Source organism: Panthera onca, chromosome B2 (assembly GCF_046562875.1).
Source record: "Panthera onca isolate mPanOnc1 chromosome B2, mPanOnc1 haplotype 2, whole genome shotgun sequence".
Classification (NCBI taxonomy): domain Eukaryota; kingdom Metazoa; phylum Chordata; class Mammalia; order Carnivora; family Felidae; genus Panthera; species Panthera onca.
In genome coordinates this window covers 125408276-125427132 of record NC_138343.1, presented here as the reverse complement: position 1 = coordinate 125427132, position 18857 = coordinate 125408276, and the positions used below count along the sequence as shown (strand labels likewise).

At 38.9% G+C, this 18857-nt stretch overlaps 1 long non-coding RNA gene across 1 annotated transcript in view; it reads right to left on the bottom strand.

Moving 5' to 3' along the window:
* Positions 1-11383: 11383 nt before the first annotated feature.
* LOC132667708 (uncharacterized) overlaps positions 11384-18857 on the bottom strand; it is a 29061-nt gene continuing 21587 nt past the window's right edge. Inside the window, exon 4 of the long non-coding RNA XR_009605317.2 lies at positions 11384-13512. This is a non-coding gene — a long non-coding RNA (uncharacterized LOC132667708). The remainder of the gene's footprint in view (positions 13513-18857) is intronic.

Genomic DNA, 18857 nt, shown 5'->3' with positions numbered 1-18857 from the left:
GAGTCAAAAACTTGTCTGTTATAGGTACTAACTCTTACCTATGGTGAATTTCTGATGCCTAACCCAGCTGTTGCTTTCAACATTCAAAACCTTTGAATGGCAGCCAGAATTAGATCTTTTTCTGAATCAACAGCATAGAACTTTAACCATCTCAGTCAAAACTCTTTCATTTTGTCCAATAACATCAGATTGAAAACGTTACCAAAACATAATTTTCCTACCATCAGTCCACTTGACAGAGATTATCTCATTTAAAACTTACTGCAACTCTGTGAAGTAGGGATTAATATTATCTCCATCTTACTCATGAAAAAGCCAAAGAACAGAGAGCAAATTGTGTGTCATCACATATCTCACAAGCTTCAGAGCTGAGATTTGAATCCGGAGAAGTTCATGATCATACTTGTGCTTTGAATCACTATATCTATACTTCTTCCAAGAATAAAGTGCTTAACAATGGGATCCTTGGAAGATAGATACATATTCATGCCATTGCAATTACCTGAAAAAGATTTGGAACACTTTTTGGAATTATATCCATAGTACTTTACCAGATTTATTTATCTCTATGTCTATTTTTCTATATCATCTATATCTTTAACTATATCTATATCTATCTATATCATCTCTATCTATATATAGTTATATATAAATATAAAAAAGAAACTTTAATTACTTTCTTGTTACAAAGAAGTGAAAGTTCCCTTTTTCTCCTCCTTTCTTAGATTTCTCAGTTTGATTCACTTACCTACATAATACAGAGCTTAATTTTAAAAAATGTAGGCGGGAAAGGTAATACAACATAAAGAAGTCGTGGAATCAACTCAAGGTTGGAAGTTGGAAGGTCAGAGGTTAGTCTCTCCCTGCTGTACATGCTCTGAAAGTGTGGATGTGACAGGTTGAGGATAGCGAATGGGAATATTTGAGAGACCACACTAAGCCAAGGACTAATATTCTACAAAATTATGAGATTAAATGTTGAATGCATAGAAAGAAAACAAAATCAGTTAGGAGACTGGAAAAAGATCAATGTTAGAATCTTTATTGTAAGTGGAAATTAAACTGGATTTTAGAGGAATGGGGTACATTCAAAACAGCAGAGAAAATGAAGGCGGGAATTCCTAGCAGAAGGATACTATGAGCCACGCCTGCAGCCTGACTTAGCGGGATATGTTTACAAGACACCGAGGAGAAACCATGTACTAGAATGCTGTGAGCATTTTGTTGAAAGTAGAAAATAAAGTGAGGACTGGAAGATAAGTTATAAAAAGCTACTTAGAGCTGAATTATTTAATGCCGAATGATCTGGTATAAGTCTTTACACTTTTATTTGTAAGCATGTCCGGGCAATGAATGACATTTTATGCAAGTTGAATTGATGTGAGGAGAAAGTAGGGTAGAGAGAGCATTACAAAATGCTTCTACGTTGAAGACAGGAGATGACAAAGTTCTTGACTACAGTGGTGGCAAAGGGCATAGGAGCAGCAAGGCAGATGTGAAATTTTAAAAGAATCTGTAGAACTTAGCGACAGATGATCCTTGGGAAGAGAAGTGTAAGCATTCAAAAAATAACTTTAAAACTAAGACCCTCATTATCTGGTAAAAAATATATGAGTGCCTTTGGTGGACTCTAGGAAAATGGAAAGAGGTTGTCAATTTTGACAGGAAAGAAAGAAACTCATGTGGAATGTGCACTTGGCAATCTACCAATATGGCAGAGTGGGAGGTCACAGGTTGAGGTTCATCTTTGGGAGATAGACCCATAAAGGTAAATATTATATTTCTATGAATGATAGGTCCTTCAAGAACAGTTGAGAAATTTTCTTCTGACCATGATGAATAAACAGGGCTCAGATTTATACTCCTATCTTAACTAAAAAATATGAAACAAGAATTCTGAAACATTTGACATAGGACTATACATTTGACATTTCAGGACGATAATCCCTAAAAAATCCCTAAAAAAACAAATGAGGTGAACCCTAAAATTGCACCCACATTTCTGCCACAGTTCAGACAGGCCAAAGTGGTTAAAATCTACAGTTCAGAATATCAGAGAGGAAGGGCACAGAGAGATTACTTCAAGGATTGCAGAGAGGGCCCCTCAAGTACTTGTGCGAGTACTGCTCTGCACACATACGGAACAGAAACTACCAAAGGCTGAAGAAAAATCTGCTGGAAATCAATACGTTAAATAATTCCCAGAGCTCACACAAAACTGGGAATGATTCACATTCCCACCAGCCAATGTAAATAGGCACAGAACACTGGGTAGAGTTCTTAGAATTTAGGAGTAGCCTTAGACCCTTAGAATGTTGGTCTTAGACTAAAGGTTGCCTGGATTTCACCCCACCAATCCGAGAAAGTTTCAAATGAAGCCTAAAATGACCTATTTGATTCCAGTAAATGTGCATTAAGAAAAGTACAAGACTCCTGGGTGGCTCAGTCAGTTAAGCGTCCGACTTCAAATCAGGTCATGACCTCAGAGTTCGTGAGTTCGAGCCCTGAGTCGGGCTTCATATTGATGGTGCAGAGCCTGCTTGGGATTCTCTCTCTCTCTCTCTCTCTCTCTCTACCCCCCTACTCCACCCACTTGCAGTGGGCACATGCTCTCTCTTTCTCAAAATAAGTAAATAAACTTAAAAAAGAGAAAAGTACAAAACACCCAATATTTATTAATATAATATTCACAATGTATGTTATCTAATTGAAAATTGCCACATCTAAAAAAAAGCAAGGAAATAATAACCCACAACCACCAGAAAAAATAAATCAATAGAAAAGACACACATTTGACACAGGTAGTAAAATTAACAGGCCAAGAATTTGTAATAATATATAAAATAAGATATATAATATAAAAATAAAATATAATTATAAGTCTAATTTTATAATATATATTCAAATATTTTAAATATATGTGTATATTATCTATATTAAAGAAAGTAAAGCATGAAAGTGATAAGGGAAAAAATGGAAGTGATTTGGGGTACCTGGGTGGCTCAGGCGGCTGAGCACCTGTCATCAGCTCAGGTCATGATCTCATAATTTGTGGGTTCGAGCTCCATGTCAGATTTTGTGCTGACAGAACAGAGTCTGCTTCAGATTCTTTGTCTCCTTCTCGCTGCCCCTCCCCAACTCGCGCATGCTCGCTCGCTCTCTCTCTCTCTCTCTCTCAAAAATAAACATTAAAAAAAATTAATGAAAAAAAGTAAGTGAATTATAACACAAACCCTCATACATGTGCAGAGGTAGAAGGTATATGAGAAATCTCTGTACCTTTGGTTCAGTGTAGCTATAAACCTAAAATTGCTTTAAAAATAGTCTATTAAGAACAAAACAATAAAAATTAAAATAAACCTCAAACTTCCAGAGTTGAAAAATGTAATATCTGAAATTAAAAAGGCACAGGATGAGATTAATAGTAGATTAAATATTGTAGAAGAAATTATTACTAACTTAAAGATGTAGCAATAGAAACTACCCAAAATGAATTAAAAAAAGAAAACAAGCCTTTAAAAAATCCACAAAGAACAGAGCTTCAGCAATTTGTGGGACATTACCAAGCAAATGAACATACATATAATGGGAGTACCTGAAAGAGAAGAAGAGATACTAAAAAATATTTTAACAACTATTGGCCCCAAAATTTCAAAAATTGATGAAAATTATAAGCTACAAAGATCCACAAATCCAAGGTCAATGATTACCAAGAAGAATTATAAAGAAAACTAAACCACACGATTTATAATCAAACTGCTGATAACCAATAATAAAGAAAAAACCTTAAAAGCAGCGGAGAAGAAAAGACACATTACGTGCAGAGAAACAAACACAGTGAAGACTGCTAATGTCTCACCAAAAGCAACATTAGCCAGAAGACAATGAAGTGATAATGCTAAAATATTCTAAGGGGGAAAGAAAAAAAAAAACTGTAAACCTAGAACTCTACATGCGGCAAAAATATTAATCAAATGTAAAAATGAAGTGAGGTTTTTTTTCAGACAAAGGTAGAGAAAATTGATTGTCAAAGACCTGTAGTAAATATATATTTATAAAAATTATTGAGGCAGAATTATAACTAAAAAGCCAACGGTAGAAATAAAAAAATCATAATAATCCGATAGAAGACAGCATAAAGAGGCGGGGGAATAGGGATAAAGAAAAATTGCAACAAAAAGAAAATAAATAGCAAGATGTTTTAAATCCAATCACATCGATAAGTATATTAAATGAAAATGATCTAAATGCTCCAACTAAAAGGCAAATATGCCAGAGAGGATAAAAAAGCTAGATCCTAGCTACACATCTACAATTTATAAATATTTTCAAAACATGTAATCCTAAAAGACTTACATCGAGTATATGTAAAGAACTCGTACAACTCACTAATAAGATAAACAATCCAGTTACAGAGTGGATAAAAATTTAAATGGATACCTCTCCAGAAAAAGAAAAAATGAAAATAAAAACATGAACTGATACTCAACATTAGTTACCATGCAAAAAAATGCAAATTAAAGGCACCATGAGATACCACTATAAGCCCACTAGCATGGTTCAAATTCAAGAAGATTGACAATACCTAGAATGTAGAATAATTAGAACTCATACTCTGCTTGTGTGAGGGCAAAATGGTACATCCACTTTGAAAAGATTTGGGCAGTTTCTTACGATGAAAATATATACTTATGATATATACCAACAGTACCTCTCGTAGGTACTTACCCAAGATAAATAAAAATGTATTTCTTAGCTGTTCAGAATAGCTTTATTTAAAAAGGATCAAATAGGGGCGCCTGCATGGCTCAGTCGGTTAAGCATCTGACTTCGGCTCAGGTCTGATCTCACTGTTCATGAGTTTGAGTCACGCATCAGGCTCTGTGCTGATAGCTCAGAGCCTGGAGCCCGCTTCAGATTCTGTCTCTCTCTCTCTCTCTCTCTCTCTCCCCTTCAAAAATAAATAAACATTAAAAAAATAATAAAAAATTAAAAGGATCAAATATAAATACTCCAGTTTCCATCAACAAGTGAATAATAAACAAATTTGGTTTATAATAAAACTGAATACTACTTATCAACAAATTACTATTCACAAACAAATCACTAAAACATCCACGACATGGATGGATATCTAAAACATGATGTTTAAGTTAAAGGAGTTAGGCCTAAAACACTAAATGCTGTATGATTACATTTATAAGAAATTCTATAGCAGGTGAAACTCTAGGCAGAGAAGACTGATTAGTGATAGGCAGGGACTAGGCTTGTGGAAAGGAGATTAAGTGTAAAGAGGCAGAAGAAACTTCTTGGAGTGATGAAAATATTCTCTACCATGAATGTGGGGACACTTGCATGGCTGTATACATTTACGTGTATGTTGTACACTGAAAATCAGAAAATCATACTGGGTATAAATGAATATAATGTTTCCATAAAGCAAAGTAGAGATAGAGAAAGAGGTGAAGAGGGGAGGGAGGGAATAAGAAGTAACCAAGGACCATGCCTTGAAGAATGGCCACAGTTAAAAGTGCATAGGAGAAAGGGGCAATTGCCCACCAAAGGAAAAAGAGGGATCAGAGAAGCAGGAAGGAAAAGAGAAATGCCACTTGAGCCAAAGATGAGATCATCTAGAATACAGTTCTTAAGAGGCACCACACCACCAGTAAGGGGTATTTTGGAAATTTTAGGTTGCCAACAATAGTGGAGAATATGTGTACATTGTGTGCAATGATGGGTGTTGGGGGAGGAATGCTAGACATCTTTCAATGATTGAGACAGTCACACATAATAAAGAATGGTCTTGCATCAAATAACCTTTTGAATGATTCATGGACATTCATACATGTAAAGTAATGTTTACAATTATTTCAGGATAGGATCTAAATTTATTTCGTAAAAACACAAAGGTTTTTGCCTGTTGTTAAATTCATAACTACTATATTTTCTTTATTGAAATCTTTATCAAACTTTGCTCATCAGTCATTAATCATATTTTTAAATGTTTATTTATATTTGAGATAGGAAGAGAGAGAGAAAGAGCATGAGCAGGAGAGGGGCAGAGAGAGAAGGAAACAGACAATCCCAAGCAGGCTCTGTACCATCATCGCAGAGCCTGATGTGGGGCTCAGTCTCACAAACTCTGAGACCATGACGTGAGTCAAAATCAAGAGTTGTTTGCTTAACCTACTGAGCCACAAAGGTGCCCCGGGAATCGTAGTTTTCATGGTAGTGCTGCTAATGATATTTGATTCACATTTATATCAATCTGAATTTGTATCTATTGTATTAATGGTGTTTCTATATATTGATGCATATTTTTAATTAATTTATTCATTTATCTTTTAATTCGCATCCAAGTTAGTTAGCATATAGTGCAACCATGATTTCAGGAGTAGATTCCTTGATGCCCCTTACCCATTTAGCCCATCTCCCCTCCCACAATCCCTCCAGCAACCTTCTGTTTGTTCTCTATATTTAAGAGTCTCTTATGTTTTGACCCCCTCCCTGTATTTATATTATTTTTGCTTCCCTTCCCTTATGTTCATCTGTTTTGTATCTTCAGGTCCTCCTGTAAGTGAAGTCATATGATATTTTTCTTTCTCTAACTGACAAATTTCGCTTAGCATAATACCCCCTAGTTCCATCCACATGGTTGCAAATGGCAAGATTTCATTCTTTTTGATTCCCGAGTAATGTAATACTCCATTGTGTGTATGTATATATATATATATATATATATATATATATATATATACCACACCTTCTTTATCCATTCATCCATCAATGGACATTTCGGCTTTTTCCATACTTTGGCTATTGTCAATAGTGCTGCTATAAACATTGGGGTGCATGTGCCCTTTCAAAACAGCACACCTGTATCCCTTAGATAAATACCTAGTAGTGCAATTGCTGGGTCGTAGAGTCATTCTATTTTTAATTTTTTGAGGAACCTCCATACTGTTTTCCAGAGTGGCTACACCAGCTTGCATTCCCAACAGGGGTGAGAAAGAGATCCTCTTTCTCTGCATCCTCGCCAACATCTGTTGTTGCCTGAGTTGTTCATGTTTGCCATTCTGACAGGTGTGAGGTGGTATCCCATTGTGGTTTTGATTTGTATTTCCCTGATGATGAGTGATGTTGAGCATTTTTTCATGTGTCGGTTGGCCATCTGGATGTCTTCTTTGGAGAAGTGTCTGTTCATGTCTTTTGCCCATTTCTTTGCTGGATTATTTGTTTTTCTGGGTGTTGAGTCTGATAAGTTCTTTATAGGTTTCGGATACTAACCCTTTATCTGATATGTCATTTGCAAATATCTTCTTCCATTCCATTGGTTACCTTTTGGTTTTGCTGATTGTTTTTTTCGCTGTGCAGAAGCTTTTTTATTTTGATGAGGTCCCAATAGTTCATTTTGCTTTTGTTTCCCTTGCTTCTGGAGACGTGTTGAGTAAGAAGTTGCTGCGGCCAAGGTCAAAGGGGTTTTTCCTGCTTTCTCCTCTAGGATTCTGATGGCTTCCCATCTTACATTTAGGTCTTTCATCCATTTTGAGCTTATTTTTGTGTATGGTGTAAGAAAGTGGTCCAGTTTTCCCAGCACCACTTGCTGAAGAGACTGTCTTTATTCCTTTGGATATTCTTTCCTGCTTTGTCAAAGATTAGTTGGCCAAACATTCGTGGGTCCATTTCTGAGTTTTCTACTCTATTCCATTGATCTGGGTGTCTGTTTTTGTGCCAGTACCATACTATCTTGATGATTAGAGCTTTGTAATACATCTTGAAGTCTGGGATTGTGATGCCTCCCACTTTGTTGTTTTTTTTTTTTTTTTTTTTCAAGATTGCTTTGGCTAATCAGGGTCTTTTCTGATTCCATACAAATTTTAGGATTGTTTGTTCTAGCTCCGTGAAGAATGCTGGTGTTATTTTGATGGGGATTGCTATACTGATGTATATTATTTTATTATAAATTACTTTCCTTTAATTCTTATTTATATACAGTTAAGGCATTATGTTGAATTATTAAAATTACATGAGTAGGAAAGTTATATTGTCAATGCATTTTACTTCAAGACTTACAGCAGCATTACAAGCATTTGTTCTAAAAGAAATTGAGGGTCTGAGGGGTTGAGAGTGATTATTCTAGAAGACAAGATTGTTAGAAGATTGTTAGAAGAAACTGTCAATTTGAGGTTAATCAATCTTCTAAAACATGAGTAGTCACTGAGAAACAGTGGCAGGGGATATATAGAAGATACACTTGAAAGCCAGGGCAGTAAAAAGGGGGAGATAACCAAAATTGTGAAAGTATGCAACAGGATCAAAGGAAGAATTATCAAGTTGAATGAACTTATACGTCCTTAGCCATAGAAAGTAAAGAAGTACAGATGACAAAAGGCCATAGAAAGTGCCAGAAAAATCATAAGAACAAGGTCCATCCTGAGGTAAATGGAATGGGAGAGTTTCCCTAGTTTGAAGATTTGGCTTTGAGCTGATAAGCAGGGCAATCTGTCCATGTATAAATGGAAGAAATGACCCACCCGTGAGGTGAGGTGATTTTAGGACTGTTGCTCCCCAAGTGCCTTAGTCATTTTCCATGGTGCCTGATACCCCAGAGTTATCAATGTGTTTCTTTATATGTGGCTGCTTTATCCTATTAAATAAAAATTTAAAAACTCATGTACTGAGAAAAATACTATTGAGCCTTAAAGATTTTTACAATTCCATGTCTTAGGCTCTTCTCTGAGTTCGGATTCTCACTGAGGGAGGTCGGGTGGTTCACGGGTCCCAGACTTCTGAGACAGAACGGGGGGAACCTTGAAAGCTAAGAAGGACACCAGCCCCCCAAAACAACCCTCAACGGTCCTACCAGTTAGTGTCGGAAAGTCCAGTGAGGGGCAGCTCTTCTGGCTTTGGGCAGGACAGTAGGGGAGTTGGGAGTGCAGACGTGGAATTTATTCAGGTGAAAGGTGGTATGTCAGATGATGTCAATGTTTTCACTAAACTGTAAAATGAGATCATTTACCAATTGCATCGAGGACCTGGAAAGAGAGAATCTCTCCAATGGCTCCTGGGAGTCTCAGAAGGAGATGACTAGCCCTGTCAGTGAGCAGATGTGACCACTCAATGGTAACTGGGGACCTTGACGTTGCAGATGGCCAGGGCTGCATGGGCCTCCATCTCATTTGAGGTTTCGTCTATAAAGCAAAAAGAAAAGCAAATAGCAGGGGTGTGATAGATGCGGCAAACCCAACAGAAGGAACATTGGACCGGGCTTCAAAAGACAAATCGTGATCTCATGTCTGCAAATAAGAACTTATTTGGCCTTAGGCAAGCCACCACTAAAATTTCTTCTGAAATAAAGTTTTATTACTGATTTGATGATGAAGTCTGTTCAGGGAAGGAAATCTAAATACAGAGAAAGTGAGTGATAATTCATTTGAAACTGACACAGATAAGGGGATAAGGGCCTGGAAGTTTCAGTGAAGACACGTAGAGAAATTACTCAGCAAGGGGAAAGGGAAGGGAGGCCAGGCTGATTGCTCCTTCAGACCATCTCCCTTCCATTCTTTTTCCAAGCAGGTTGAGAATGTGGTGAAGAGTTAATAGACTGAAAGTTTAAAATCCTGCCCTGCCTCTTCTTTTCCGACATCACTCTGGACGAGTTACTTATCTCTCTGGGCTTCAGTTTCTTTCTCTATTAAATGGGGGTGATAATAATACGACTCTATCCACACACTGTTTTACGTGGCATAGCACCTGTAAGATATCCACAAGAGCTGATACTCCAAACATAAATTGTTCCTTTTCTCTACTCTGTTTTCAAAAAACATTTAGCTCAGAATTCACTTTTTCCGAATTCCTATAACACTTCTTGTTCATGCTCCCATATTTAGTCATTAAACAAAATGCTCTGTTGCCTTTGTTCCTGAGAGTATATGTGTGTGTGTTTATCCGTCTGTCTGTCTGTCTGCCTTGTCTTCTTATCCAGACTACAAGCTTTTAGAGAGTAGGAAGATATGTGTTAGATCCCTTGTGTATCCCTTTCAGTTTCTAGAATATACTATAGCATTCAGCAAATACTTGTTAAACAAATGAGTTTGTAAGTCCTAGAGAGAAAACTTCTCCGTGCTCCCTATCAATTACACAGCTTAGGAAGAGGCAGGTGTAGAATAATTTAGCTCGGGTTTAGTGTTTTTGTTTGTTTCCAGTTGGTCTGTGACTATACATAGATTCAATCATAATGAAGCTGACAGAGGAGAGATGACATTTTGGAAACAGAAAAGGAATTTTGGATATTACAGCCCAACATTTGTCACCTCCCCGGCTGATAGCCTCACACGTTCCTTCGTTCCCTTTGGCTAAATTTGGATCAAATGCTGGCTGAGTGCACTAAGCAAGCCAGAACTGCATTGTACCTCTATTTTGTGACATATGAGCTCCCTGCTTTAATCTCCCCTCTACTGTATAAAAGAGGATCTGAGGCTGTTAGACTTCAATCCGGTGATTCATGCAGCTGGCACACAATAGATTCCACCTCTCTCCTCACTGCTGCACAATATCAAGCTAAACAAAATGTCTTAGAAAGCTTCAGTACATGTAGTTAGCCTGTCACGGATCCCCCCCCCCCTTTCCCTCCCCACACACACACTCTCTCCTTTTTTTCTTCTGCTGAGCAAAAGAGTCCAAATGCCCAGCACCTGCCTTTTTACTGACATTTCCACAAAGGTAAAGGAATGAACCTTTTGTCAATTCCAACCAAACGATCTGTTTTGAAACAATGAGATGAAAAGCCTGGGCCCCTCTCCTTGGATTACAGTGCAGAAGCTTAAAATAAAGGACACTTGATTTTATTGATTTAATGAGGGACGGAGGCTTTTGCTGGAGCATCCCTTGTGGCAGAGGAACAAGCCTTGTTGGCAGGTACCTCCACTGAGGCACTTCTCTCCCATTTGTTTGGTTTCGCGATGGTGCTTGTTTATGGGTTTGGCTGTTATGATGACCCCCCGTGTTCCTTCCCGTGCGGCGTGAAGCGGTCAAATGCCTGCAGTGATTTCCGTGTGGCTCTCTAGACAGGGAGCCGCGCAGGGGAGGCGGCACGGTACCGCAGGAGAAAGAGCTGCGGGAAGAGGTGACGGGGGGAATGCACATCTTCGAAAAAAGAAAAGTCAAATAAACCGGACTGGAAGAGAAATAGCACTTCTAGCTGCAAAAGAGATGGTGCTCAAAACCTATTATTTCTCGGCAGAGTCTATTTCAGCTAGGTTTCTAACCCGTCTGCGTCCGCACCGGTGGCAAGGTCCCCACCCCCACCTCTCCCCCTCCCCCTCCTCCTCCTTTTCCCAACTTTGAATAGTGAGGAGGCTAAGAGGGTTCGGACACGTTTTTTTTTATTGTGAACGGTCCCAGACACAGCTAGATAATCTTTTTGCCTTTGTTCTCTTCTTCTCTGGGGTTTCTTGTGATATTATTATTGACATGTTCATATGGAAATTTTGGCATTATATGTTTCTTCTTTTATATTTGTCCTATTTTTTTCTCCATACGGTCTGACTTCATTGTCCACTGCGCCGTGTGAAAGGGACGTTGCCAGTCACCTGCTGACCAAATGCAAGCAGCGATCTACTTTTAATACCGAATTGGACCGCGTGTTGCTTACTAGACATGTGGGTAGCCAGGATTCCTCTTAATAGGAGCATATGTCCCTATACACTCTGTACATTTATTTCAATGTATTTATACAGTCCACCCATAGATGAAACACCCCAATTCCCTCTGGTGTTACTGTCTTACTGATTGCTGGCTTAAAGAGAAACAGTTCCTAAGAGCATATGGTTTCCAAAACCCAGCCCTTCCCCCTCCTTTTCAGTCTACACAAAATAAGCCGCTGCCCCTCCCCCGACGGCTTCTCTGCTCTCTGCCCAGAGTGAGTCTGAAACCAGGGGGCAAAATCATTAGTTCCCAATTACCTTAAGCCATGTACGATAACCTCTCTCAAGGGCTGTTGGTAAAATATGCACACGGTTCCAATGTCTAGACAGTTATGAAGTATAGGTGCGGGGTTGTGCGACTCCAGAACCCCAATGCATCTCAAACGCAGTGCTTTTATTAAAGAAGTGTAATCACCAGGATAACTAATTACGTCAATACCACATAGTTAATTAAACCCATTATAGTTATTATTCCCATGGAGAGGAGGTCAAATAAAGCGACCCTCATCTTGATTCTACTATCCTAACAAAAGAAAAAGAATATTAAATAAAACATAACACGGACCTCTTCATCTTCCATCCTTTTTCTTAGGTGCTTAATAACTACCTGGTATGTCCCCCAAGAAGATCTTCAAGGGTAAGCTAGACCCAAAGATTGCCGGGCTCTTCAAAACACCGCTTTCAAACTTACCCGTACTTCAAGTAAATGATTACCAACTGTTTGCTTGATTGGTGCAAGAAGCAGTGACAGGTAAAAGTGAAAAATAGAATGTACGGCCACTGTGTTTTTATTAATATCTTGCAGAGAAACATGATGGAGGGCAGTGCTTATGTCTCAGTTCAATCTGGTTTCATGACTAATGACAGGAAGGTGGCCCGTGTACCCCTCCCAACCCTGGCCAAGGACTTCCAGAGGGACACACGGAGGTGAGGTATTAAGACTCATCGAGCAGACTGAAGGCACACAGATGACATATCCCGCAGTTGCAACAAAAACAAAATCTTCTGGCTCGGACACTCAAATCCGAAGGAGAATTCAAATATGACCGTGGAAAAGGAGAGATTTCAAGAACTCTATTACATAGGGACATTGTTTGCCAGAGCAAGAATGTGGGCAAAAAGACACACATCTCCCCACCCACAAACACACGCACACGCACACGCACACACACACACACACACACACCTCTCACATACTAATCTCTGGAAAATAAAACCAAGATATTTTGATTCCCCTTGCCTGAAAATTCACCAGGTCATTATATCACTGTCACACCTTCTTCTCAAAGCAGTTCATTGTCCATCGAGAGGATTTGCATTTACTTCTCCTGATTAACAAAGAAAACTTTGTATAAAAGGGCTATGCACTGAGACGTGCAAATGTGGCCAGCCTGACCCCCTGCAGGAGAAGGCAGACAAGCAGTAGGGAGAAGAGGTAGATGAGGAAGGGGAAAGAATGCTTTGATCCCAGTGCAGCACACACAATGGAGCAGCGGCAACCCCAGCAAGCCCTGACCCTGGGCAGGCTGGAGTTTGGCGCGGAGTCACCGAGCGGGAAGCAATATAATGAGTAGCGTTTCATGCGATGGTGAGCACCGTGAGCCTGCAAAATCTCTGCCCTTGCTGGCTTTGCTGGTCACCGTTGTCCTGATTGCTGTCCACGTTACTGCCGCGGTGCTGTCGCTGTTGTTTTCCAGCTCGGGAGATCCTAATATCGCGACAACTGCCAGAGGGGCCCGGGGACTTTTCAATGAGGACACGCTCATAAAATCGAGGCTGTGAGCAAAAGGCAGCACCATCCCATAGGCTGCATGAAGAACAAAAGGTCAGGTGTTAAATCCCTTATTTGTCCAGGGGTTTAAGCTGACATATGCGGCATTTAGTTTAGATGTAAAACAACCTCGTATCCGCCATCCACAACCCTCACCCCTGCCCCAAAAGCTCCTCCCCAAACTTTTTTGTTCTTCCTGGGGAGCCACCATTGCTACCAGTCACGCCCCAGCAGAAACACTGAGGGAGGGGTCTGTCTTTCCTTTTCGTTGTTGTTGTTGTTGTTTTGTTTTGTTTTGTTTTTTAACTTCGGCTCCTTTGCTCCTTCCTCAAATCAATGGCCAAATCCGGGGAGTCTCTTGCCATCAACCGACCACCTCCCTCCAACTCCTTTCTATCACCACCCTAATCACACCTGTTTTCTCTCTGCCCACCCCCCCCCAATTTCCAGTCACATTCCCCTTCCAGTCCCTGTTACACAACTCACCAGATTATCTTTCTAAAGTATTATTCTCATCTGATTACTCTTTGGCTCAGAGCATGCGTTGATTGCCCAGCATTATCCTGTAGAATAAATTATAAGCTCTCAGTTTGCCCTTAAGTTTGTCTCCATTCTGACTCTGTCCCCTGTGCTCTCAGGAGCAAGATTTACCTCTCAGGACTTCCCTACCTGTGACCTATGTCCCCTCCCTGATTGGGTCACACGCTTCAGACACTCAGGCCTTTGCCCTATATGTGTGCTTTGCCCCTAATCCCCCTCACCTTACATCCTTGAACTCCCACACATTGTTCAATGGTCATCTAAATGCCTCCACCAGGAAGCCTTTCTTGATGTGCCTCAGCTACAGGTGTCCTTATCACTCTGATTTTCTAGACCATTTTTTAAATATGTATTTTATGACCATTATCATAATCTGCCTGTAGTAAGTATTGATCATATCATGTCTTGAGATTTTAAACTCTGAGAATTCAGAGACCATCTCTTCTGATCTCGGTAAGAGCTTAACTAAGTATCTGTCTATTTTTGCTGCCCCTTTAATGTTACACGTATATGACTAATTCAAAGAAGAGAGGCAAACTATAATTAAAAAAAAAAAAAAAAAAACTATGACACAAACTTGGAACAACCCAAAACAAAAAGCAATATAAATGTGATAGAAACTCAGATGAATTATCATGTCGTGTCACCGCTACCACTTGTATATAACTACCGAAGAATACAGAGTGATAACTGAATAAACCAAAGACTGCCATTCTGGATGCACACGTGTAATGCAACCCCAAGTGATTTGGAACCCACATGAGAAACCATGGGCTCTTTAAGGTTTTACTCCTTATAGAATTTACTTTGTTTAGTGATTAAGAAAAGCAATTATTCGGGTTGATAATGATTTTATTGTTTGAAAACTGACTTCTCCTCCTATTGGATACATGAGGTATAACCTACTGAAATACAAAAAAAAAAAAAAAAGAAAAAAGAAAAATTCTGAGTCTAGATGCTTAGAATACTGACTCTGTCACAGCCTGAAATGAGCCCCAGATGGTTCAGGGTTTACCATCAAGCAATGATAATGATATAGAATATGTCATTGTCATCCCAAGAGGTCTTCTATAAGGGAACAAAAATATAGAAGCAGTTTCTGTGTTGAAGAAAAGGAAAGAAGTTAAAAAAGAGGCAGGGGAGGAAGGAAGGAAGGAAGGAAGGAAGGAAGGAAGGAAGGAAGGAAGGAACTAATGGCCCAGAGAGAAAGACAGAGAGTAAGGGAAAAGAAAGAGGGAGGTAGGAAGTGGGGAGACAAGAGAAGAAATGATATATAAAGGAAAATCTGAATGAAATTTGAGAGGCTGACAAATCTGGAGAACATTTAAGTGACTCCCCTAAATTTCTGTCAGGTTCTTCATCAGCTGCCTCAATTTTCTTCCTGACTTGGGTTCTTGTCAGCTCACTCTAATTATAGCTTTACTAGCAAAATGAGAACACATGGACGAGGAATGGCCATAGATAAAAAGAAATGGCAACCCTAAGCCTAATTATAATAAAATGTCTTCCTGTGAATGTCCAACAGACAAAGGGACCCAGTCTATTCTTGAATAGCCCAATGTACTTAAGACATCACCAGTACCACACATAAATATTTCCTTCCAATGGCTTCCCATTTTCTACAAGATCTATGATCCATAGGCTCTCTAAAAACCAAGCACAGTTCAACACTGAAACCTCAGTTTCTGCTACACCTCCACTCTCACAATGTTCTCTAGAAGTACCAAAAGCCTCACAATTTCCTGGGGGTGTTCATCAGATAATAAAGGAGAGATAGTCATTTTAAGTGAGGGATTCAATGTTGACTCAGAGTTGCTGGAGAATATAATCTCTCTTCTGTGAAGCCTCCCTTGACCTCCTGGGTGCTGTGGACACTCCCTTACAAAAAATCTCTGACCTGTAGCTTTCTTCTCCTAAAGTACTTGCCCCACTCTATTGGGTTTCTCTCTTATATTTGTGCCTTCTCTACTGAACCAGAAGTTCTGAGAGAGCTAGAATATTTCATCATTCCCGAAATCGGAAACCCTTACAATATGCCTGATACATATTAACAGCAATACTGGCTGATATATGCATCAGGCATTCAGAAGAATTCTGCTTTTGTGAAACTTAGCAGAACTATAATAAAAAATCCTTTCATTGTTGGGCACCTGGGTGGCTCAGTGGGTTCAGCGGTCAACTCTTGACTTTGGCTCCAGTCGTGAGCTCACGGTTGGTATGACAGAGCCGTGCGCTGACGGTGCAGAGCCTGCTTGGGATTCTCTCTCCTTCTCTCTTTGCCCCCCACCCTGCTTGTGCTCTCTGTCTCTCTCTGAAAGTAAATAAATAAACATTTTTTAAAACCCTCTCACTGCTTAAAATATTGTCAAATATAATCATATTTCATCATTAGGTCCATGAAGACATTTTTTTATCCTCAATTTTAAATTGAGCCAAGTGTTACTAGTCCAATTAAACTAACCAGAAGAACTTAGATTAACCAGTTGAAGATTAACCAGTGTAGAAGTTACTGAACTTCTCTAGGCCTCAGTTTTTCTACTTATAAAATTAAAATATTTGATGTGAGTCTCTTTAAAACCCCTACCTCTCTGTAATTATTTATTTGATCTTAGAATGTAAGACTCATCTGGACAGGATGAACTCTAAATCTAACTTAATTCTAAAATACCGGTAGGATCAACTCTCAGGTACTACTTCTGCATGAAACTGAGGGCACTCTGAAAACATAAGAATAGACAATATAAGGAATAAACAAAGAACAGAGGCCTCCTGTAGCAAACAGCTAAACGGAAAAATACAAATAGCCAAAATCGCATTGTATTAATGAAATGGAAGAAAGGTCAAGAAAACTCACAGCATGGAGAACTATTATAATTTCCAGCAGTTGCTGGCTCTTTCTGTAATCCTGCAGATGGTAGACAAGAAAGGGGGATTTTTAAATTTGCAGGAGGATAGAAGAACCATGAAGGAGGACCAAGGAGCTGTACAGAGTAAAGAAGATGAGGATCAATAAATTTGATGTATAACTTTCTGGAAATCTTTTCACTCCACAGAGAGGACACATTTTTCCCCCAGATATTCATGGACGACCCAAAAAACCTGTCATGAAACAGGCCACCAAATGGCTGTAATGAATTCCAAAAAAAAAAAAAAAATCAATATCATATGGACCTTTTGATCTAATCACGATGCAGTAAAATAAAAAAAAAAAAAAATAGCAAGTGACAACTGTCAAAATCCCATGTAACTGTAAACTATACAGCATTCCACCCAAAAATGCAACGTAAACGTAATGTGAAGAAAAAGATAAGAAAAAAATTGTGAACATCTACAGTGAAATAACAATGAACATTTACAGGTCAAATTCTGGAAGTGAAGGAGTACTGAGAGAAGAGTTTTCATTTTAAATACATTTATTGGAAACCAAGAAAGATTTAAATAAACGAGGTAAGTGATTACTCAAAGCGCTAGTAAAGGAGTGACCAAGTAAACCAAGGAAGCAAGAAGGAAATAATAAAAGATAACAGCAGGGAATGCCAGTTAAAGATGGGGGATTGGATGTGTGCCTTTTATCCAGCCCTTCCATAAACCCCATAAAACAATGGTGAAGGGATCTTTTGAGGCATAAATCTATAAAGACAAAGAGCACAGAGGATGAAAGAATAGCAATAAAACTTCAGATGATGAAAAACAGAAGAATAAGTATTAAATGGCTTAGCAAACTAAAAAAGAGAATCCTAAACTGGTAGCAGAGAAATCTGAGAAACTTTCATTTGTCTCGCAAAACCTCCCTTACACTCAGATATTTTCAGCACCTGCATCCCTAAAAGTGAGGGTGAAAGTGGAACCGAACAAAAACAAAAGATGACTGATGAAGACTGTTTGTGAAACAGATGTCCATATGCCCCCCTCCATTCTGTGTAAAAATCCTTACCCCACCCAACAGCGGAATCGGAAGCTGACTCTCTAGAGACAGTAAAACAAAAATTCCCTGTCTTTGGGAGCACCAAGTCTAGTGGAGAAAAGAAATGGCATGCTGCATATTGTGGAATTAACGAAAGGTTTACGTACTGAATTTGAGATCTCCATTCCTCTCTCCACTTAGTGAGGGATGCTAATAGCCCAGCCTTAGAACCTTGCAGCTGGAAATTGGAAGATTTGTCTCTGGGAAAACTGATAGAGCAAAGAGGAGAGGCACTAAGATACTGATGTTGCAGTTTGCCTGATAAGACAGCCAGTTTAGGTGACAATAAAGCCCACAGCTGACAAGTTCCAACCATGAACGCAGAGCCTCCAGTCATCTTGGCAAAACATCACTCTTAAATATGACCAGGCATTGAGGATGAGTGAGATGAGAAGGAAGTGGGAGGAAAAAGAGACTTTAAAGGAGAAGAAAACTAAACAAAGAAACAAATAAAGCTATTATCACTTTTAAAGAGGTAAGAGAAGATATTGCATCCATGAATCAAGAACAAGATTTCGGTCAGCAAGGAACAATGAGAAAACATGACAGAGATCTGGGCTATGAAGATGATATTAGTCAACATAAAAACGCAACGTACGTTCTGAAATTAATGTTGGGGAAATCCAAAGGCCAATAGAATAGACTAAGAGAAGGCGAACAGGAGAATAATTATTAAAATATTAAATTAATTAATTAATTAGATTAATAATATTAAATATAAATAATAAATTAATATTAAAATATTATTAAAATATTAGCAGATCTACTAATATCAGCTAAAATCTACTGATTGAAAATACTATAAAGACCCAAACAATACAAGGGGAAGAAGCAAAGTCATGGTCTCTCATGACAACTGGGTAGCAGCAAACACCAG